This window comes from Bombina bombina, chromosome 6 (assembly GCF_027579735.1).
Source record: "Bombina bombina isolate aBomBom1 chromosome 6, aBomBom1.pri, whole genome shotgun sequence".
NCBI classification, from domain to species: Eukaryota; Metazoa; Chordata; class Amphibia; order Anura; family Bombinatoridae; genus Bombina; species Bombina bombina.
The window spans coordinates 21,304,638-21,327,949 of record NC_069504.1 but is presented as its reverse complement, the minus strand read 5'-3'; positions in this window follow the sequence as shown (position 1 = coordinate 21,327,949).

Below are 23,312 nucleotides of genomic sequence, written 5' to 3'. Positions count from 1 at the left end.
GTTACCCCAGCTTCAGTGCAGATTCCTGTTCTTCAGTTACCCCAGCTTCAGTACAGATTCCTGTTCTTCAGTTACCCCAGCTTCAGTGTAGATTCCTGTTCTTCAGTTACCCCAGCTTCAGTGCAGATTCCTGTTCTTCAGATACCCCAGCTTCAGTGCAGATTCCTGTTCTTCAGTAACCCCAGCTTCAGTGCAGATTCCTGTTATTCAGTTACCCCAGCTTCAGTGCAGATTCCTGTTCTTCAGTTACCCCAGCTTCAGTGCAGATTCCTGTTCTTCAGTTACCCCAGCTTCAGTGCAGATTCCTGTTCTTCAGTTACCCCAGCTTCAGTGCAGATTCCTGTTCTTCAGTTACCCCAGCGTCAGTGCAGATTCCTGTTATTCAGTTACCCCAGCTTCAGTGCAGATTCCTGTTCTTCAGTTACCCCAGCTTCAGTGCAGATTCCTGTTCTTCAGTTACCCCAGCTTCAGTGCAGATTCCTGTTCTTCAGTAACCCCAGCTTCAGTGCAGATTCCTGTTCTTCAGTTACCCCAGCTTCAGTGCAGATTCCTGTTCTTCAGTTACCCCAGCTTCAGTGTAGATTCCTGTTATTCAGTTACCCCAGCTTCAGTGCAGATTCCTGTTCTTCAGTAACCCCAGCTTCAGTGCAGATTCCTGATCTTCAGTAACCCCAGCTTCAGTGCAGATTCCTGTTCTTCAGTTACCCCAGCTTCAGTGCAGATTCCTGTTCTTCAGTTACCCCAGCTTCAGTGCAGATTCCTGTTCTTCAGTAACCCCAGCTTCAGTGCAGATTCCTGTTCTTCAGTTACCCCAGCTTCAGTGCAGATTCCTGTTCTTCAGTAACCCCAGCTTCAGTGCAGATTCCTGTTCTTCAGTTACCCCAGCGTCAGTGCAGATTCCTGTTCTTCAGTAACCCCAGCTTCAGTGTAGATTCCTGTTCTTCAGTTACCCCAGCTTCAGTGCAGATTCCTGTTCTTCAGTAACCCCAGCTTCAGTGCAGATTCCTGTTCTTCAGTTACCCCAGCTTCAGTGCAGATTCCTGTTCTTCAGTTACCCCAGCTTCAGTGCAGATTCCTGTTCTTCAGTAACCCCAGCTTCAGTGCAGATTCCTGTTCTTCAGTTACCCCAGCTTCAGTGCAGATTCCTGTTCTTCAGTTACCCCAGCTTCAGTGCAGATTCCTGTTCTTCAGTTACCCCAGCTTCAGTGCAGATTCCTGTTCTTCAGTAACCCCAGCTTCAGTGCAGATTCCTGTTCTTCAGTTACCCCAGCTTCAGTGCAGATTCCTGTTCTTCAGTTACCCCAGCTTCAGTGCAGATTCCTGTTCTTCAGTTACCCCAGCTTCAGTGCAGATTCCTGTTCTTCAGTTACCCCAGCTTCAGTGCAGATTCCTGTTCTTCAGTTACCCCAGCTTCAGTGCAGATTCCTGTTCTTCAGTTACCCCAGCTTCAGTGCAGATTCCTGATCTTCAGTTACCCCAGCTTCAGTGCAGATTCCTGTTCTTCAGTAACCCCAGCTTCAGTGCAGATTCCTGTTCTTCAGTTACCCCAGCTTCAGTGCAGATTCCTGTTCTTCAGTTACCCCAGCTTCAGTGCAGATTCCTGTTCTTCAGTTACCCCAGCTTCAGTGCAGATTCCTGTTCTTCAGTTACCCCAGCTTCAGTGCAGATTCCTGTTCTTCAGTTACCCCAGCTTCAGTGCAGATTCCTGTTCTTCAGTTACCCCAGCTTCAGTGCAGATTCCTGTTCTTCAGTTACCCCAGCTTCAGTGCAGATTCCTGTTCTTCAGTAACCCCAGCTTCAGTGCAGATTCCTGTTCTTCAGTTACCCCAGCTTCAGTGCAGATTCCTGTTCTTCAGTTACCCCAGCTTCAGTGCAGATTCCTGTTCTTCAGTTACCCCAGCTTCAGTGTAGATTCCTGTTCTTCAGTAACCCCAGCTTCAGTGCAGATTCCTGTTCTTCAGTTACCCCAGCTTCAGTGCAGATTCCTGTTCTTCAGTTACCCCAGCTTCAGTGCAGATTCCTGTTCTTCAGTTACCCCAGCTTTAGTGCAGATTCCTGTTCTTCAGTTACCCCAGCTTCAGTGTAGATTCCTGTTCTTCAGTAACCCCAGCTTCAGTGCAGATTCCTGTTCTTCAGTAACCCCAGCTTCAGTGCAGATTCCTGTTCTTCAGTAACCCCAGCTTCAGTGCAGATTCCTGTTCTTCAGTTACCCCAGCTTCAGTGCAGATTCCTGTTCTTCAGTTACCCCAGCTTCAGTGCAGATTCCTGTTCTTCAGTAACCCCAGCTTCAGTGCAGATTCCTATTCTTCAGTTACCCCAGCTTCAGTGCAGATTCCTGTTCTTCAGTTACCCCAGCTTTAGTGCAGATTCCTGTTCTTCAGTTACCCCAGCTTCAGTGCAGATTCCTGTTCTTCAGTTACCCCAGCTTCAGTGCAGATTCCTGTTCTTCAGTTACCCCAGCTTCAGTGCAGATTCCTGTTCTTCAGTTACCCCAGCTTCAGTGCAGATTCCTGTTCTTCAGTAACCCCAGCTTCAGTGTAGATTCCTGTTCTTCAGTTACCCCAGCTTCAGTGCAGATTCCTGTTCTTCAGTAACCCCAGCGTCAGTGCAGATTCCTGATCTTCAGTTACCCAAGCGTCAGTGCAGATTCCTGTTCTTCAGTTACCCCAGCGTCAGTGCAGATTCCTGTTCTTCAGTTACCCCAGCTTCAGTGCAGATTCCTGTTCTTCAGTTACCCCAGCTTCAGTGCAGATTCCTGTTCTTCAGTAACCCCAGCTTCAGTGTAGATTCCTGTTTTTCAGTTACCCCAGCTTCAGTACAGATTCCTGTTCTTCAGTTACCCCAGCTTCAGTACAGATTCCTGTTCTTCAGTTACCCCAGCTTCAGTGCAGATTCCTGTTCTTCAGTTACCCCAGCTTCAGTGCAGATTCCTGTTCTTCAGTAACCCCAGCTTCAGTGCAGATTCCTGTTCTTCAGTTACCCCAGCGTCAGTGCAGATTCCTGTTCTTCAGTAACCCCAGCTTCAGTGCAGATTCCTGTTCTTCAGTTACCCCAGCTTCAGTGCAGATTCCTGTTCTTCAGATACCCCAGCTTCAGTACAGATTCCTGTTCTTCAGTTACCCCAGCTTCAGTGTAGATTCCTGTTCTTCAGTTACCCCAGCTTCAGTACAGATTCCTGTTCTTCAGTAACCCCAGCTTCAGTGCAGATTCCTGTTCTTCAGTTACCCCAGCTTCAGTGCAGATTCCTGTTCTTCAGTTACCCCAGCTTCAGTGCAGATTCCTGTTCTTCAGTAACCCCAGCTTCAGTGCAGATTCCTGTTCTTCAGTTACCCCAGCTTCAGTGCAGATTCCTGTTCTTCAGTAACCCCAGCTTCAGTGCAGATTCCTGTTCTTCAGTAACCCCAGCTTCAGTGCAGATTCCTGATCTTCAGTAACCCCAGCTTCAGTGCAGATTCCTGTTCTTCAGTTACCCCAGCTTCAGTGCAGATTCCTGTTCTTCAGTTACCCCAGCTTCAGTGCAGATTCCTGTTCTTCAGTTACCCCAGCTTCAGTGCAGATTCCTGTTCTTCAGTTACCCCAGCTTCAGTGCAGATTCCTGTTATTCAGTAACCCCAGCTTCAGTGCAGATTCCTGTTCTTCAGTTACCCCAGCTTCAGTGCAGATTCCTGTTCTTCAGTAACCCCAGCTTCAGTGCAGATTCCTGTTCTTCAGTTACCCCAGCTTCAGTGCAGATTCCTGTTCTTCAGTTACCCCAGCTTCAGTGTAGATTCCTGTTATTCAGTTACCCCAGCTTCAGTGCAGATTCCTGATCTTCAGTTACCCCAGCTTCAGTGCAGATTCCTGTTCTTCAGTAACCCCAGCTTCAGTGCAGATTCCTGTTCTTCAGTTACCCCAGCTTCAGTGCAGATTCCTGTTCTTCAGTAACCCCAGCTTCAGTGCAGATTCCTGTTCTTCAGTTACCCCAGCTTCAGTGCAGATTCCTGTTCTTCAGTTACCCCAGCTTCAGTGCAGATTCCTGTTCTTCAGTTACCCCAGCTTCAGTGCAGATTCCTGTTCTTCAGTAACCCCAGCTTCAGTGCAGATTCCTGTTCTTCAGTAACCCCAGCTTCAGTGCAGATTCCTGTTCTTCAGTAACCCCAGCTTCAGTGCAGATTCCTGATCTTCAGTAACCCCAGCTTCAGTGCAGATTCCTGTTCTTCAGTTACCCCAGCTTCAGTGCAGATTCCTGTTCTTCAGTTACCCCAGCTTCAGTGCAGATTCCTGTTCTTCAGTTACCCCAGCTTCAGTGCAGATTCCTGTTCTTCAGTTACCCCAGCTTCAGTGCAGATTCCTGTTCTTCAGTAACCCCAGCTTCAGTGCAGATTCCTGTTCTTCAGTTACCCCAGCTTCAGTGCAGATTCCTGTTCTTCAGTAACCCCAGCTTCAGTGCAGATTCCTGTTCTTCAGTTACCCCAGCTTCAGTGCAGATTCCTGTTCTTCAGTTACCCCAGCTTCAGTGTAGATTCCTGTTATTCAGTTACCCCAGCTTCAGTGCAGATTCCTGATCTTCAGTTACCCCAGCTTCAGTGCAGATTCCTGTTCTTCAGTAACCCCAGCTTCAGTGTAGATTCCTGTTCTTCAGTTACCCCAGCTTCAGTGCAGATTCCTGTTCTTCAGTAACCCCAGCTTCAGTGCAGATTCCTGTTCTTCAGTTACCCCAGCTTCAGTGCAGATTCCTGTTCTTCAGTTACCCCAGCTTCAGTGCAGATTCCTGTTCTTCAGTAACCCCAGCTTCAGTGCAGATTCCTGTTCTTCAGTTACCCCAGCTTCAGTGCAGATTCCTGTTCTTCAGTTACCCCAGCTTCAGTGCAGATTCCTGTTCTTCAGTTACCCCCAGCTTCAGTGCAGATTCCTGTTCTTCAGTTACCCCAGCTTCAGTGCAGATTCCTGTTCTTCAGTTACCCCAGCTTCAGTGCAGATTCCTGTTCTTCAGTTACCCCAGCTTCAGTGCAGATTCCTGTTCTTCAGTTACCCCAGCTTCAGTGCAGATTCCTGTTCTTCAGTTACCCCAGCTTCAGTGCAGATTCCTGTTCTTCAGTTACCCCAGCTTCAGTGCAGATTCCTGTTCTTCAGTTACCCCAGCTTCAGTGCAGATTCCTGTTCTTCAGTTACCCCAGGCTTCAGTGCAGATTCCTGTTCTTCAGTTACCCCAGCTTCAGTGCAGATTCCTGTTCTTCAGTTACCCCAGCTTCAGTGCAGATTCCTGTTCTTCAGTTACCCCAGCTTCAGTGCAGATTCCTGTTCTTCAGTTACCCCCGCTTCCGTGCAGATTCCTGTTCTTCAGTTACCCCAGCTTCAGTGCAGATTCCTGTTCTTCAGTTACCCCAGCTTCAGTGCAGATTCCTGTTCTTCAGTTACCCCAGCTCAGTGCAGATTCCTGTTCTTCAGTTACCCCAGCTTCAGTGCAGATTCCTGTTCTTCAGTTACCCCAGCTTCAGTGCAGATTCCTGTTCTTCAGTTACCCCAGCTTCAGTGCAGATTCCTGTTCTTCAGTTACCCCAGCTTCAGTGCAGATTCCTGTTCTTCAGTTACCCCAGCTTCAGTGCAGATTCCTGTTCTTCAGTAACCCCAGCTTCAGTGCAGATTCCTGTTCTTCAGTTACCCCAGCTTCAGTGCAGATTCCTGTTCTTCAGTTACCCCAGCTTCAGTGCAGATTCCTGTTCTTCAGTTACCCCAGCTTCAGTGCAGATTCCTGTTCTTCAGTTACCCCAGCTTCAGTGTAGATTCCTGTTCTTCAGTAACCCCAGCTTCAGTGCAGATTCCTGTTCTTCAGTTACCCCAGCTTCAGTGCAGATTCCTGTTCTTCAGTTACCCCAGCTTCAGTGCAGATTCCTGTTCTTCAGTTACCCAGCTTCAGTGCAGATTCCTGTTCTTCAGTTACCCCAGCTTCAGTGCAGATTCCTGTTCTTCAGTAACCCCAGCTTCAGTGCAGATTCCTGTTCTTCAGTTACCCCAGCTTCAGTGAAGATTCCTGTTCTTCAGTTACCCCAGCTTCAGTGCAGATTCCTGTTCTTCAGTTACCCCAGCTTCAGTGCAGATTCCTGTTCTTCAGTTACCCCAGCTTCAGTGCAGATTCCTGTTCTTCAGTTACCCCAGCGTCAGTGCAGATTCCTGTTCTTCAGTTACCCCAGCTTCAGTGCAGATTCCTGTTCTTCAGTAACCCCAGCTTCAGTGTAGATTCCTGTTCTTCAGTTACCCCAGCTTCAGTGCAGATTCCTGTTCTTCAGTAACCCCAGCGTCAGTGCAGATTCCTGATCTTCAGTTACCCCAGCGTCAGTGCAGATTCCTGTTCTTCAGTTACCCCAGCGTCAGTGCAGATTCCTGTTCTTCAGTTACCCCAGCTTCAGTGCAGATTCCTGTTCTTTCAGTTACCCCAGCTTCAGTGCAGATGTGCCTGTTCTTCAGTAACCCCAGCTTCAGTGTAGATTCCTGTTTTTCAGTTACCCCAGCTTCAGTACAGATTCCTGTTCTTCAGTTACCCCAGCTTCAGTATCAGATTCCTGTTCTTCAGTTACCCCAGGCTTCAGTGTAGATTCCTGTTCTTCAGTTACCCCAGCTTCAGTGCAGATTCCTGTTCTTCAGATACCCCAGCTTCAGTACAGATTCCTGTTTCTTCAGTTACCCCAGCTTCAGTGTAGATTCCTGTTCTTCAGTTACCCCAGCTTCAGTACAGATTCCTGTTCTTCAGTTACACCCAGCTTCAGTGCAGATTCCTGTTCTTCAGTTACCACAGCTTCAGTGCAGATTCCTGTTCTTCAGTTACCCCAGCTTCAGTGCAGATTCCTGTTCTTCAGTAACCCCAGCGTCAGTGCAGATTCCTGTTCTTTCAGTTACCCCAGCTTCAGTGCAGATTCCTGTTCTTCAGTAACCCCAGCTTCAGTGCAGATTCCTGTTCTTCAGTAACCCCAGCTTCAGTGCAGATTCCTGATCTCAGTAACCCCAGCTTCAGTGCAGATTCCTGTTCTCAGTTACCCCAGCTTCAGTGCAGATTCCTGTTCTTCAGTTACCCCAGCTTCAGTGCAGTTTCCTGTTCTTCAGTTACCCCAGCTTCAGTGCAGATTCCTGTTCTTCAGTTACCCCAGCTTCAGTGCAGATTCCTGTTCTTCAGTAACCCCAGCTTCAGTGCAGATTCCTGTTCTTCAGTTACCCCAGCTTCAGTGCAGATTCCTGTTCTTCAGTAACCCCAGCTTCAGTGCAGATTCCTGTTCTTCAGTTACCACAGCTTCAGTGCAGATTCCTGTTCTTCAGTTACCCCAGCTTCAGTGTAGATTCCTGTTATTCAGTTACCCCAGCTTCAGTGCAGATTCCTGATCTTCAGTTACCCCAGCTTCAGTGCAGATTCCTGTTCTTCAGTAACCCCAGCTTCAGTGTAGATTCCTGTTATTCAGTTACCCCAGCTTCAGTGCAGATTCCTGTTCTTCAGTTACCCCAGCTTCAGTGTAGATTCCTGTTCTTCAGTAACCCCAGCTTCAGTGCAGATTCCTGTTCTTCAGTTACCCCAGCTTCAGTGCAGATTCCTGTTCTTCAGTTACCCCAGCTTCAGTGCAGATTCCTGATCTTCAGTAACCCCAGCTTCAGTGCAGATTCCTGTTCTTCAGTTACCCCAGCTTCAGTGCAGAGTCCTGTTCTTCAGTTACCCCAGCTTCAGTGCAGATTCCTGTTCTTCAGTAACCCCAGCTTCAGTGCAGATTCCTGTTCTTCAGTTACCCCAGCTTCAGTGCAGATTCCTGTTCTTCAGTTACCCCCAGCTTCAGTGCAGATTCCTGTTCTTCAGTACCCCAGCGTCAGTGCAGATTCCTGTTCTTCAGTAACCCCAGCTTCAGTGCAGATTCCTGTTCTTCAGTTACCCCAGCTTCAGTGCAGATTCCTGTTCTTCAGTAACCCCAGCTTCAGTGCAGATTCCTGTTCTTCAGTTACCCCAGCTTCAGTGCAGATTCCTGTTCTTCAGTTACCCCAGCTTCAGTGCAGATTCCTGTTCTTCAGTAACCCCAGCTTCAGTGCAGATTCCTGTTCTTCAGTTACCCCAGCTTCAGTGCAGATTCCTGTTCTTCAGTTACCCCAGCTTCAGTGCAGATTCCTGTTCTTCAGTTACCCCAGCTTCAGTGCAGATTCCTGTTCTTCAGTAACCCCAGCTTCAGTGCAGATTCCTGTTCTTCAGTTACCCCAGCTTCAGTGCAGATTCCTGTTCTTCAGTTACCCCAGCTTCAGTGCAGATTCCTGTTCTTCAGTTACCCCCAGCTTCAGTGCAGATTCCTGTTTTTCAGTAACCCCAGCTTCAGTGCAGATTCCTGTTCTTCAGTTACCCCAGCTTCAGTGCAGATTCCTGTTCTTCAGTTACCCCAGCTTCAGTGCAGATTCCTGTTCTTCAGTTACCCCAGCTTCAGTGCAGATTCCTGTTCTTCAGTTACCCCAGCTTCACTGCAGATTCCTGTTCTTCAGTTACCCCAGCTTCAGTGCAGATTCCTGTTCTTCAGTTACCCCAGCTTCAGTGCAGATTCCTGTTCTTCAGTAACCCCAGCTTCAGTGCAGATTCCTGTTCTTCAGTTACCCCAGCTTCAGTGCAGATTCCTGTTCTTCAGTTACCCCAGCTTCAGTGCAGATTCCTGTTCTTCAGTTACCCCAGCTTCAGTGCAGATTCCTGTTCTTCAGTTACCCCCAGCTTCAGTGCAGATTCCTGTTCTTCAGTTACCCCAGCTTCAGTGCAGATTCCTGTTCTTCAGTTACCCCCAGCTTCAGTGCAGATTCCTGTTCTTCAGTTACCCCAGCTTCAGTGCAGATTCCTGTTCTTCAGTTACCCCAGCTTCAGTGCAGATTCCTGATCTTCAGTTACCCCAGCTTCAGTGCAGATTCCTGTTCTTCAGTAACCCCAGCTTCAGTGCAGATTCCTGTTCTTCAGTTACCCCAGCTTCAGTGCAGATTCCTGTTCTTCAGTTACCCCAGCTTCAGTGCAGATTCCTGTTCTTCAGTTACCCCAGCTTCAGTGCAGATTCCTGTTCTTCAGTTACCCCCAGCTTCAGTGCAGATTCCTGTTCTTCAGTTACCCCAGCTTCAGTGCAGATTCCTGTTCTTCAGTTAACCCCAGCTTCAGTGCAGATTCATGTTCTTCAGTTACCCCCAGCTTCAGTGTAGATTCCTGTTCTTCAGTAACCCCAGCTTCAGTGCAGATTCCTGTTCTTCAGTTACCCCAGCTTCAGTGCAGATTCCTGTTCTTCAGTTACCCCAGCTTCAGTGCAGATTCCTGTTCTTCAGTTACCCCAGCTTCAGTGCAGATTCCTGTTCTTCAGTTACCCCAGCTTCAGTGCAGATTCCTGTTCTTCAGTAACCCCAGCTTCAGTGTAGATTCCTGTTCTTCAGTTACCCCAGCTTCAGTGCAGATTCCTGTTCTTCAGTAACCCCAGCGTCAGTGCAGATTCCTGATCTTCAGTTACCCCAGCTTCAGTGCAGATTCCTGTTCTTCAGTAACCCCAGCTTCAGTGCAGATTCCTGTTCTTCAGTTACCCCAGCGTCAGTGCAGATTCCTGTTCTTCAGTTACCCCAGCGTCAGTGCAGATTCCTGTTCTTCAGTTACCCCAGCTTCAGTGCAGATTCCTGTTCTTCAGTTACCCCAGCTTCAGTGCAGATTCCTGTTCTTCAGTAACCCCAGCTTCAGTGTAGATTCCTGTTTTTCAGTTACCCCAGCTTCAGTACAGATTCCTGTTCTTCAGTTACCCCAGCTTCAGTACAGATTCCTGTTCTTCAGTTACCCCAGCTTCAGTGTAGATTCCTGTTCTTCAGTTACCCCAGCTTCAGTGCAGATTCCTGTTCTTCAGATACCCCAGCTTCAGTACAGATTCCTGTTCTTCAGTAACCCCAGCTTCAGTGCAGATTCCTGTTCTTCAGTTACCCCAGCTTCAGTACAGATTCCTGTTCTTCAGTTACCCCAGCTTCAGTGCAGATTCCTGTTCTTCAGTTACCCCAGCTTCAGTGCAGATTCCTGTTCTTCAGTAACCCCAGTTTCAGTGCAGATTCCTGTTCTTCAGTAACCCCAGCTTCAGTGCAGATTCCTGTTCTTCAGTTACCCCAGCTTCAGTGTAGATTCCTGTTCTTCAGTTACCCCAGCTTCAGTACAGATTCCTGTTCTTCAGTTACCCCAGCTTCAGTGTAGATTCCTGTTCTTCAGTTACCCCAGCTTCAGTGCAGATTCCTGTTCTTCAGATACCCCAGCTTCAGTACAGATTCCTGTTCTTCAGTAACCCCAGCTTCAGTGCAGATTCCTGTTCTTCAGTTACCCCAGCTTCAGTACAGATTCCTGTTCTTCAGTTACCCCCAGCTTCAGTGCAGATTCCTGTTCTTCAGTAACCCCAGCTTCAGTGCAGATTCCTGTTCTTCAGTTACCCCAGCTTCAGTGCAGATTCCTGTTCTTCAGTTACCCCAGCTTCAGTGCAGATTCCTGTTTTTCAGTTACCCCAGCTTCAGTGCAGATTCCTGTTCTTCAGTTACCCCAGCTTCAGTGCAGATTCCTGTTCTTCAGTAACCCCAGCTTCAGTGCAGATTCCTGTTCTTCAGTTACCCCAGCTTCAGTGCAGATTCCTGTTCTTCAGTTACCCCAGCTTCAGTGCAGATTCCTGTTATTCAGTTACCCCAGCTTCAGTGCAGATTCCTGTTCTTCAGTTACCCCAGCTTCAGTGCAGATTCCTGTTCTTCAGTTACCCCAGCTTCAGTGCAGATTCCTGTTCTTCAGTTACCCCAGCTTCAGTGCAGATTCCTGTTCTTCAGTTACCCCAGCGTCAGTGCAGATTCCTGTTATTCAGTTACCCCAGCTTCAGTGCAGATTCCTGTTCTTCAGTTACCCCAGCTTCAGTGCAGATTCCTGTTCTTCAGTTACCCCAGCTTCAGTGCAGATTCCTGTTCTTCAGTTACCCCAGCGTCAGTGCAGATTCCTGTTCTTCAGTAACCCCAGCGTCAGTGCAGATTCCTGTTCTTCAGTAACCCCAGCTTCAGTGCAGATTCCTGTTCTTCAGTTACCCCAGCTTCAGTGCAGATTCCTGTTATTCAGTTACCCCAGCTTCAGTGCAGATTCCTGTTCTTCAGTTACCCCAGCTTCAGTGCAGATTCCTGTTCTTCAGTTACCCCAGCGTCAGTGCAGATTCCTGTTCTTCAGTTACCCCAGCTTCAGTGCAGATTCCTGTTCTTCAGTTACCCCAGCTTCAGTGCAGATTCCTGTTCTTCAGTTACCCCAGCGTCAGTGCAGATTCCTGTTATTCAGTTACCCCAGCTTCAGTGCAGATTCCTGTTCTTCAGTTACCCCAGCTTCAGTGCAGATTCCTGTTATTCAGTTACCCCAGCTTCAGTGCAGATTCCTGTTCTTCAGTAACCCCAGCTTCAGTGCAGATTCCTGTTCTTCAGTTACCCCAGCTTCAGTGCAGATTCCTGTTCTTCAGTTACCCCAGCTTCAGTGTAGATTCCTGTTATTCAGTTACCCCAGCTTCAGTGCAGATTCCTGATCTTCAGTTACCCCAGCTTCAGTGCAGATTCCTGTTCTTCAGTTACCCCAGCTTCAGTGTAGATTCCTGTTCTTCAGTTACCCCAGCTTCAGTGCAGATTCCTGTTCTTCAGTTACCCCAGCTTCAGTGCAGATTCCTGTTATTCAGTTACCCCAGCTTCAGTGCAGATTCCTGATCTTCAGTTACCCCAGCTTCAGTGCAGATTCCTGTTCTTCAGTTACCCCAGCTTCAGTGCAGATTCCTGTTCTTCAGTTACCCCAGCTTCAGTGCAGATTCCTGTTCTTCAGTAACCCCAGCTTCAGTGCAGATTCCTGTTCTTCAGTAACCCCAGCTTCAGTGTAGATTCCTGTTATTCAGTTACCCCAGCTTCAGTGTAGATTCCTGTTCTTCAGTTACCCCAGCTTCAGTACAGATTCCTGTTCTTCAGTTACCCCAGCTTCAGTGCAGATTCCTGTTCTTCAGTTACCCCAGCTTAAGCAAATATTTCTGTTCGATAGCAACCCCATCTACCTATTTCTATGTTACCTTTTCATCAGCACAGACTGTGTTTTCTGTGTGATTTCTGATGCAGTCAGTGTTGCTGTAGGTCTCACGTTATTGCAGTGAATACATCAGTCTATGGGGATATTTATCAAAGCGTCAACTATGTTGCATTCGCCGGTGTCAATAGGCTCGCCACACATCGCTGATGCGGACCTGAATTCGATCTCCTTATTTATCAAAAAAGCCTTTAAAATCATGTGCATCAAGTATGGTGGGAAGAGCATTGGACTGGGGTTAACTAACGGTCATCGATGTCGCTGTTATTCTTTATTTATACCATTTCATTCTGTCCATGAACAAGCACATTTCTCTAAAGCTAATCATTTATTTTTCATCTGTTAATGTCCAAGAAATAGATAGATTTATACCTCAACAAACAATATCTCATAGAAAGTTATTTTTATATTTATTCCTTATATGATACTTTCACATAAATTAATCTGTATAAGTATTTCATGAAATATGCCTTTATCTATTAATGCTAGAATTTGTACATATATCTTTGCACATACTTGTATATGTATATATATATATATATATATATATATATATATATATATATATATATATACAGTATATATATATATACAGTATATATATGTGTGTGTGTGTTATGTCAGAAATCTTTCGCAAACATACGACTAGATTACGAGTCTTGTGTTAAGGTAAAAAAGCAGTGTTAACAGGTCCTAACGCTGCTTTTTTACGCCTGCTAGTATTACGAGTCCTGCAGGTATAGGTGTACCACACACTTTTTTGGCCTTAGCGCAAACCGACTTACGTAAAGTTTGTAAACCCTTTTTTCTATGGGACTTCCATAGCACTGGTATTACAAGTTTGTCCTGGGAGGCCAAAAAGTGAGCGGTACCGCCAAGATTCGTAACGCATTCTAAATTCAGTAGTTATGAGTTTTACACTACAACGCTGTAGCATAAAACTCATAACTAAAGTGCTAAAAAGTACACTAACACCCATAAACTACCAATTAACCCCTAAACCGAGGCCCTCCCGCATTGCAAACACTATAATAAAATTTGTAACCCCTAATCTGCCGCTCCGGACATAGCACTGGTATTACAAGTTTGTCCTGGGAGGCCAAAAAGTGAGCGGTACCGCCAAGATTCGTAACGCATTCTAAATTCAGTAGTTATGAGTTTTACACTACAACGCTGTAGCATAAAACTCATAACTAAAGTGCTAAAAAGTACACTAACACCCATAAACTACCAATTAACCCCTAAACCGAGGCCCTCCCGCATTGCAAACACTATAATAAAATTTGTAACCCCTAATCTGCCGCTCCGGACATCGCCGCCACTAGAATAAACATATTAACACCTAAACCGCCGCACTCCCGCCTCGCAAACACTAGTTAAATATTATTAACCCCCTAATCTGCTGCCCCTAACATCTCCGCCACCTACATTATACTTATTAACCCCTAATATTCCGCTTCGGACAGCGCCGCAACCTACATTATATTTATTAACCCCTAATCTGCTGCCCCCAACATCGCCGCCACCTACCTACATTTTTTAACCCCTAATCTGCCGTCCCCAATGTCACCGCCACAATTCTAAATATATTAACCCTTTAAACCTATGTCTAACCATAGCACCCCCTAACTTAAATATATTTTAAATAAATCTAAATAAAATTACTATCATTAACTAAATTATTCCTATTTAAAACTAAATACTTACCTATAAAATAAACCCTAAGCTAGCTACAATATAACTAATAGTTACATTGTATCTAGCTTAGGGTTTATTTTTATTTTACAGGCAAGTTTGTATTTATTTTAACTAGGTAGAATAGTTATTAAATAGTTATTAACTATTTAATAACTACCTAGCTAAAATAAATACAAATTGACCTGTAAAATAAAACCTAACCTAAGTTACAATAACACCTAACACTACACTACAATTAAATCAATTCCCTACATTAAATATAATTAAATAAATTTAATTAAATTAGCTAAATCACAAAAAAACCCACTAAATTACAGAAAATAAAAAACAAATTACAAGATCTTTAAACTAATTACATCTAATCTAATAGCCCTATCAAAATAAAAAAGCCCCCCCCCAAAATAAATAAAAACCCTAGCCTAAACTATCAATAGCCCTTAAAAGGGCCTTTTGCAGGGCAATACTCCAAAGAAATCAGCTCTTTTACCTGTAAAAAAATACAACCAACCCCCCAACAGTTAAACCCAACACAACCAACCCCCCAAATAAAAGCCTAACTAAAAAAAACTAAGCTTCCCATTGCCCTGAAAAGGGCATTTGGATGGGCATTGCCCTTAAAAGGGCATTTAGCTCTATTGCTGCCAAAAGCCCTAACCTAAAAAATAAACCCACCCAATACATCCTTAAAAAATCCTAACACTAGCCCCCGAAGATTCACTTACCGGGAACCGCCAAGATTCGTAACGCATTCTAAATTCAGTAGTTATGAGTTTTACACTACAACGCTGTAGCATAAAACTCATAACTAAAGTGCTAAAAAGTACACTAACACCCATAAACTACCAATTAACCCCTAAACCGAGGCCCTCCCGCATCGCAAACACTATAATAAAATTTGTAACCCCTAATCTGCCGCTCCGGACATCGCCGCCACTAGAATAAACATATTAACACCTAAACCGCCGCACTCCCGCCTCGCAAACACTAGTTAAATATTATTAACCCCCTAATCTGCCGCCCCTAACATCTCCGCCACCTACATTATACTTATTAACCCCTAATCTTCCGCTCCGGACAGCGCCGCAACCTACATTATATTTATTAACCCCTAATCTGCTGCCCCCAACATCACCGCCACCTACCTACATTTTTTAACCCCTAATCTGCCATCCCCAATGTCACCGCCACAATTCTAAATGTATTAACCCTTTAAACCTAAATCTAACCATAACACCCCCTAACTTAAATATATTTTAAATAAATCTAAATAAAATTACTATCATTAACTAAATTATTCCTATTTAAAACTAAATACTTACCTATAAAATAAACCCTAAGATAGATACAATATAACTAATAGTTACATTGTATCTAGCTTAGGGTTTATTTTTATTTTACAGGCAAGTTTGTATTTATTTTAACTAGGTAGAATAGTTATTAAATAGTTATTAACTATTTAATAACTACCTAGCTAAAATAAATACGAATTGACCTGTAAAATAAAACCTAACCTAAGTTACAATAACACCTAACACTACACTACAATTAAATCAATTCCCTACATTAAATATAATTAAATAAATTAAATTAAATTAGCTAAATCACAAAAAAAACCACTAAATTACAGAAAATTAAAAACAAATTACAAGATCTTTAAACTAATTACACCTAATCTAATAGCCCTATCAAAATAAAAAAAGCCCCCCAAAATAAACAAAAACCCTAGCCTAAACTAAACTATCAATAGCCCTTAAAAGGGCCTTTTGCAGGGCAATACTCCAAAGAAATCAGCTCTTTTACCTGTAAAAAAAAATACAAACAACCCCCCCAACAGTAAAACCCAACACAACCAACCCCCCAAATAAAAGCCTAACTAAAAAAAACTAAGCTTCCCATTGCCCTGAAAAGGGCATTTGGATGGGCATTGCTCTTAAAAGGGCATTTAGCTCTAATGCTGCCAAAAGCCCTAACCTAAAAAATAAACCCACCCAATACATCCTTAAAAAATCCTAACACTAACCCCCGAAGATTCACTTACCGGGAGAAGTCTTCATCCAAGTGGCAAGATGTCCTCAACGAAGCCGGCAGAAGTAGTCCTCCAGACGGGCAGAAGTCTTCATCCAGACGGCATTTTCTATCTTCATCCTTCCGACGTGGAGCGGCTCCATCTTCAAGACATCCGGCACAGAGCATCCTCTTCAATCGACATCTTCTTCGGAATGAATATCTCTTTAAGTGACGTCATCCAAGATGGAGTCCCTTAGATTCCGATTGGCTGATTAAATTCTATCAGCCAATCGGAATTAAGGTAGAAAAAATCTGATTGGCTGATGCAATCAGCCAATAGGAATTAACTTCAATCCTATTGGCTGATCCAATTGTCGGGGGTTAGTGTTAGGACTTTTTAAGGGTGTATTGGGTGGGTTTATTTTTTAGGTTAGGGCTTTGGGCAGCAATAGAGCTAAATGCCTTTTTTAAGGGCAATGCCCATCCAAATGCCCTTTTCAGGGCAATGGGGAGCTTAGGTTTTTTTAGTTAGGGTTTTATTTGGGGGGTTGGTTGTGTGGGTGGTGGGTTTTACTGTTGGGGGGTTGTTTGTATTTTCTTTTACAGGTAAAAGAGCTGATTTCTTTGGGGCAATGCCCTGCAAAAGGCCCTTTTAAGGGCTATTGGTAGTTTAGTTTAGGCTAGGGTTTTTTTTATTTTGGGTGGGCTTTTTTATTTTGATAGGGCTATTAGATTAGGTGTAATTAGTTTAAAGATCTTGTAATTTGTTTTTTATTTTCTGTAATTTAGTGGGTTTTTTTTGTGATTTAGCTCATTTAATTTAATTTATTTAATTGTATTTAATGTAGGGAACTGATTTAATTGTAGTGTAGTGTTAGTTGTTATTGTAACTTAGGTAAGGTTTTATTTTACAGGTAAATTTGTATTTATTTTAGCTAGGTAGTTATTAAATAGTAAATAACTATTTAGTAACTATTCTACCTAGTTAAAATAAATACAAACTTGCCTGTAAAATAAAAATAAACCCTAAGCTAGATACAATGTAACTATTAGTTATATTGTAGCTAGCTTAGGGTTTATTTTACAGGTAAGTATTTAGTTTTAAATAGGAATAATTTAGTTAATGATAGTAATTTTATTTAGATTTATTTAAATTATATTTAAGTTAGGGGGTGTTAGGTTTAGGGGTTAATAAATTTAGAATAGTGGCAGCGACGTTGGGGGCGGCAGATTAGGGGTTAATAATGTAGGTAGGTCGCGGTGACATTGGGGGAGGGAGATTAGGAGTTAGTAAATATAATGTAGGTGTCGACGATGTTGGGGACAGCAGATTAGGGGTTAATAAGTAGGGTTAATAAGTATAATGTAGGTGGCGGCGATGTCCGGAGCGGCAGATTAGGGGTTAATAAGTATAATGTAGGTGGCGGCGGTGTCCGGAGCAGCAGATTAGGGGTTAATAAGAATAATGTAGGTGTCTGTAAATTTGGGGGCGGCAGATTAGGGGTTAAGAAGTGTAAGATTAGGGGTGTTTAGACTCATGGGGTTCATGTTAGGGTGTTAGGTGTAAACATAAATTTAGTTTCCCCATAGGAATCAATGGGGCTGCGTTACTGAGTTTTACGTTGTTTTTCTGCAGGTGTTAGACTTTTTCTCAGCCGGCTCTCCCCATTGATTCCTATGGGAAAAACATGCACAAGCTTGTACGACCAGCTCACCGCTGACTTAAGCAGCGCCAGTTTTGGAGTGTGGTATGGAGCAAAATTTTGCTCTACACTCACTTCTTGCCTTTTAATGCCGGGTTTGTAAAAACCTGTAATAAAAGCACTGTAGGTAAGTGAGCGGTGAGAGAAAACTGCTCGTTAGCACCGCATAGCTTCTAATGCAAAACTCGTAATCTAGCCTAATTTACTTTTCTCTAAATTACTTTTTTGTTCTAAACAATGTTGTCTGTCATATCTCTGTGTTTATTTATACCACTATATGTATATAGTGTACATTTATTATTATTCTGAGCAGGAATAATTGTGAATATAACGTAATCAGAGTACCATATGTATTTATTTGTAATCAATGAATATTTTAAGGGTATAGGAAAGTAAACTTTTAGGTTGCATTATTCAAATAGAGCATGTAATTGTAAAACACTTTCAAATTCACTTTCATTTTCAAATGTGCTTTGTTCTCTTGGTATCCCTTGTTGGAAAAGAATACGCACATATCCTATACTAGTGGGAGCTAGCTGCTAATTGGTGCCTGCACACATTTGTCTCTTGTGATTGGCTAAATAGATGTGCTCAGCTAGCTGCCAGTAGTGCAATGCTGTTCCTTCAGCAAAGGAGAACAAGAGAATGAAGCAAATTTTATATTAGAAGTAAATTGGAAAGTTGTTTAAAATTGTATGTTCTATCCAAATCATGAAATAATATTTTGGGGTTTCCTGTCCCTTTAAGAGCTGGGCCAGTTTTCTCTCTGCACCTGTCCAACCCCTCCTGATTGCAATCTAGTTTTAAAAACCACCTTACACAAGTGTTAGAAAATGGGCTGGCATATAAGATGACATTTCTTACTGAAAAAGAAATTCAAGAGAAGGAAGAAATACACTGAAAATAGCAAGACAGTAAAGAAGTGATTTTAATTTCTGCTGTATCTGAATCATGACAGTTTAATGTTAGGTGGGCTGTCCCTTTGAGCTATCAGTTTAAGATTATATTGAATCAAACATCAATTTGAATTTTAAAATCCTTGTCTAAAATATTACACTGTGTGTCCTAATGTCAGCATCAATGTTTATCTTTAATACTAATATCACATATACATACTTTAAAAGTATAATGCACAATGTAACAAATGGCACTTACAATTTCTGATGAGTGCTCAATGACACTAGTATCGAGCAATTTGATTCATTAGTGATAGTTTATAATGTGTATTTGAATCAGATTGGCTGATGTCATAAATCATGTGATTATGTATATTCCAATCAAAAGTGGTGGAAAAATTCACTAGTGTGGGGTATTTAGGAGTTTGCGTAGGGTGACCATATTGCCGCCTTAAAAAGGGACACATATGAAAAATACATATGTCAGGGCTATTTTCAGGGCTGTTTAAAGAAATGTTTTGTATAAGAACCCTGACATATGTATTTTTCATGTGTCACTTTTTAAAGCGGCAATATGGTCAGCCTAAGTTAGCGTCATAATTAGTTTTAAAAGTGTTGAGTTAAATATGGTGCGAAGCGGAGAGTGTTACTTGTATTACATGGCTTAAACCTGGTGCACATAGATTTTTCCAACAAATAAAAAGGAAGTTAGCTACATTATGTTGTGTATTTATTTCATTTTTATCTCTATATCTATTAGTGCAACAAGTTTGGGGCAAAACTTTGCACCAAATATGTAGACATAATATTGTCCCCTTGCTTTGTAATGAGAGACAAATTGTGTAACATAATCCATAAGTAGTAATGTATTTTTCATTATTATCCCAATGGGGCCTATCTATCAAGCTCCGAAAGGAGCTTGACGGCCTGTGTTTCTGGCGAGTCTTCAGACTCGCCAGAAACAGCAGTTATGAAGCAGCGGTCACAAAGAGCGCTACTCCATAACCTGTCCGCCTGCTCTGAGCAGGCAGACAAGAATCGCAAATATTCAACCCGATCGAGTACGATCGGGTTAATTGTCACCTCCCTGCTTGCGGCGTATTGCTGTCCGCATTCAGCGAGGTCTTGCGGACCGGATCCGCACTGTCGGATCAGGTCCGCAAGACCTTTGTTAAATAGGGGCCTATATCTACTAGTGCACTAAATGTGCAGCAATAATATTGTTGATTTAGAAAGGGAGTACAATTTTAATAGAGTTTCTAATTTACTTTTATTATGTAATATACTTTATTCTCTTGCAGTATCAAACATAAGCTGTGTGTATTTTCAGACTCCTATTGATCTCTATGGCATTCGCGGCCTCAAGAGTGGCGGATTGAAAACTAGGTACGCTGCATTGGAAAAGACGCAAGTGTAAATGTAGAAATGTTGATAACTTTGTGAGAGCTTCAAATAGTGTCAAATAGGAGGGTGAATGAACACGATTTCGCTCCAATTCCACGGGTTTTCAACTTGCATCAATCTGTGTCGGATTGAGATTGCGGGATCGTATGTTACGTCACAAATTTCAACATTTGCCGATCTTGACACTTTGATAACTACGGCGGATCAATCTTGCAATAATTGCGACACCGAATTCCAGCGTATTTTCAGTTGACGTTTTGATAAATAGGCCTCTACATTGTGTTGTGTTTTACGGTTCAGGCTCCTGCCTGTATAATAAGTTTCCAGCTCAGGGTCCGCAGCTGACCTTGCCAGTCCCAGCCGTACACTTTATAGTTCTTTTCAAGAAAACATGCTCTGATTTATAAAAGTTTAATTTTAATTTGATTTCCCTTTACTGATTAATTGTTAGAGAGCCGTCTTGCTGAATAATCTTTCTGGTGATTAACCCTTCAAGTTGTCAGAGATGCAATGCATTGCAATGAGTTAAACCACTGAAATAGAGGACTGTTATCTTTATGTAACTAGTTTTTGATAAATAAAATTGATTTACAACTGTATTACCTTTCCTGTTTTTTGACAACTTAATAAATAGAACATTGATAGAAGGTGAACGACTATGAATGATAAAATAACATCCCGTAAGGCACCGCCGCAGGGAATTCCCAGTAAACGTGAGTGATTTATGGTTTAAAAACCTCTCTTAATTATTTATCAGTTAAACTATTTTACATGACGCTGCACAAGATTAAGAATTTCTGGCCTGACTGGTTGCAGGAGCTCTCATCTCTAGCAGGCTGATGCGTGTTATTGGGATAAACAGATTTAGCGCACAATAGTCTACCAGCCTATTTTACTGAGCCACAATCCAGCTCATGAGTATCCTTCAAAATCTGATTCTCTGAAAAAGCCAAGAATTTATCAAGTGAAGTAACATCATAAATGCCATCGCTCAGCACATGCATTTGTCATTCGTCCTGCTGATTGAAAAGATCTTTGGTCTCCTGAGCAACCTTCCTTGCTGACTGCACAGCTAATACCAGAGATGCAGTGATAAGGACAAAGCCCTGGGAGATGAGTGACAGACAAGGAAACCTGGCAAAATGTTCATGTGACACCGAACCCTCCTGAGCGCTCTTGTGAATATCAGTATTGCCGTAACCCTCTGACATCCCTGTGAGTCAGTTAGGTACAGAAACAATACACAGCTGCCCAGCTCAGTCACTCATGTTCCCAAGGAAAGTTACTGTCCCCACTCTATGAAATGTGCAGAGAATGAAAGAATGGTCACCATAAGTCTGTAGGAACTTACAAAAGAGACGTGTGCACAGACAGGGGAATCGTTCATCACGGGAAAATGTTTTCTTAGTTTAAGAGGTCATTCGGTTCAGGTCAATTTGACAATATTATTTGTTTATTAATATTAACTCATGATTTCCTATGGTGCAGCAGAGAAACTAAATCTTAAATAAAGGTACAATAGTAGCTAGTGCTAGTGCTACATGCCATCAGCAGCACAAAAATGTATTTTTAATGGGTCAGGATTGTCAGGAACAAAAGAGAAGCTCACATACTGATTGGCTAACACAGGAACCAATCACCTGGTGCAGTCGAGGAATGGGCAAATTTTTCAAAACATTAAAATTTAAAACAAATTTTCATACATTTGTTAGTTAGAATTGAATTCCAAAATATTTATTAGAATAATCAAATATTTATCTATGTATTTTACATCAAATTAGAAACTAACATTCAATTTCAAATTTGTTTTATGCAAATAGCATTTCTAATCTACAACTAACTTATGTAAATGTAATCTTTGAATTTTAATTTGATTCTAATTAGTACTTATAATTTACATTTACCTTTTATAAATGTAATATTCAAATTCGAAACCAGCATTGAAAATCGAAACCAAAATTTGAAATTGAAAGTTACATTCGAAAACAAGAAATAACATTTGATTTTTGAATTTTAAAGAATATTTATTCTTATCAACATTCAATTTTCCAAATTGAATTTTGACAATAAAATGTGTTCTATCATTCAGACCTGAATTTAAACACATTCGCCCATCACTAGTCTAGACATTGCTGGGTCCTCCCTGAATAGTGTAACTTTGAAGCCTGCCTCATTTATTTTTTACTCGTTAAAGGGACACAGGGGCCTAACTTCACCACTATGGGCCCCAGAGCAAAGGCTGTGGTGAGGCCCATCTATTACAATGGCAAACCATTCTAGCTGTTTGCATTTAGCAGAAGCTTAGCCAGGAGTCACAGAAAGGGCTGCTGGTTCTCTTTGACAGTGATTTTGCCCCCTTAGTCTGTTCCAGAAGTTATGGACTAGTGCAGCCGTCCTGTATAAATATGGTGACAGGCTCTACTGTACAGCAGCAATGTGACGGCCATCTTGGAAACCCAGCTACCATTTTGTAAACGTTCAGTTGACGTTTTAAAATGAATGCAAATAATATACAAAATTGTCCAAATCTAAATGCACATGTATAATACCCAGTTATTTATAATGAGAGATGCATGTGCTCTTATACACATGTTATTATATATATTATATACACACATGGTATAATGTATATATATATCCACACATATATACACAAACACACGTCATAATGTAAATATACACACAGACACATATTATATATACACACATGGTGTAATGTATATATATACCCACACATATATACACAAACACACGTCATAATGTAAATATACACACATGGTATAATGTATATATATATACCCACACATATATACACAAACACACGTCATAATGTAAATATACACACAGACACATATTATATATACACACGTTATAATGTATATATGTTTATACACACATGGTATAATGTATATATATATATACCCACACATATATACACAAACACACGTCATAATGTAAATATACACACATGGTATAATGTATATATATATACCCACACATATATACACAAACACACGTCATAATGTAAATATACACACATGGTATAATGTATATATATATACCCACACATATATACACAAACACACGTCATAATGTAAATATACACACAGACACATATTATATATACACACATGGTGTAATGTATATATGTTTATACACACATGGTATAATGTATATATATATATACCCACACATATATACACAAACACACGTCATAATGTAAATATACACACATGGTATAATGTATATATATATACCCACACATATATACACAAACACACGTCATAATGTAAATATACACACATGGTATAATGTATATATATATACCCACACATATATACACAAACACACATCATAATGTAAATATACACACAGACACATATTATATATACACACATGGTATAATGTATATATATACCCACACATATATACACAAACACACGTCATAATGTAAATATACACACATGGTATAATGTATATATATATATACCCACACATATATATATACAAACACACGTCATAATGTAAATATACACACATGGT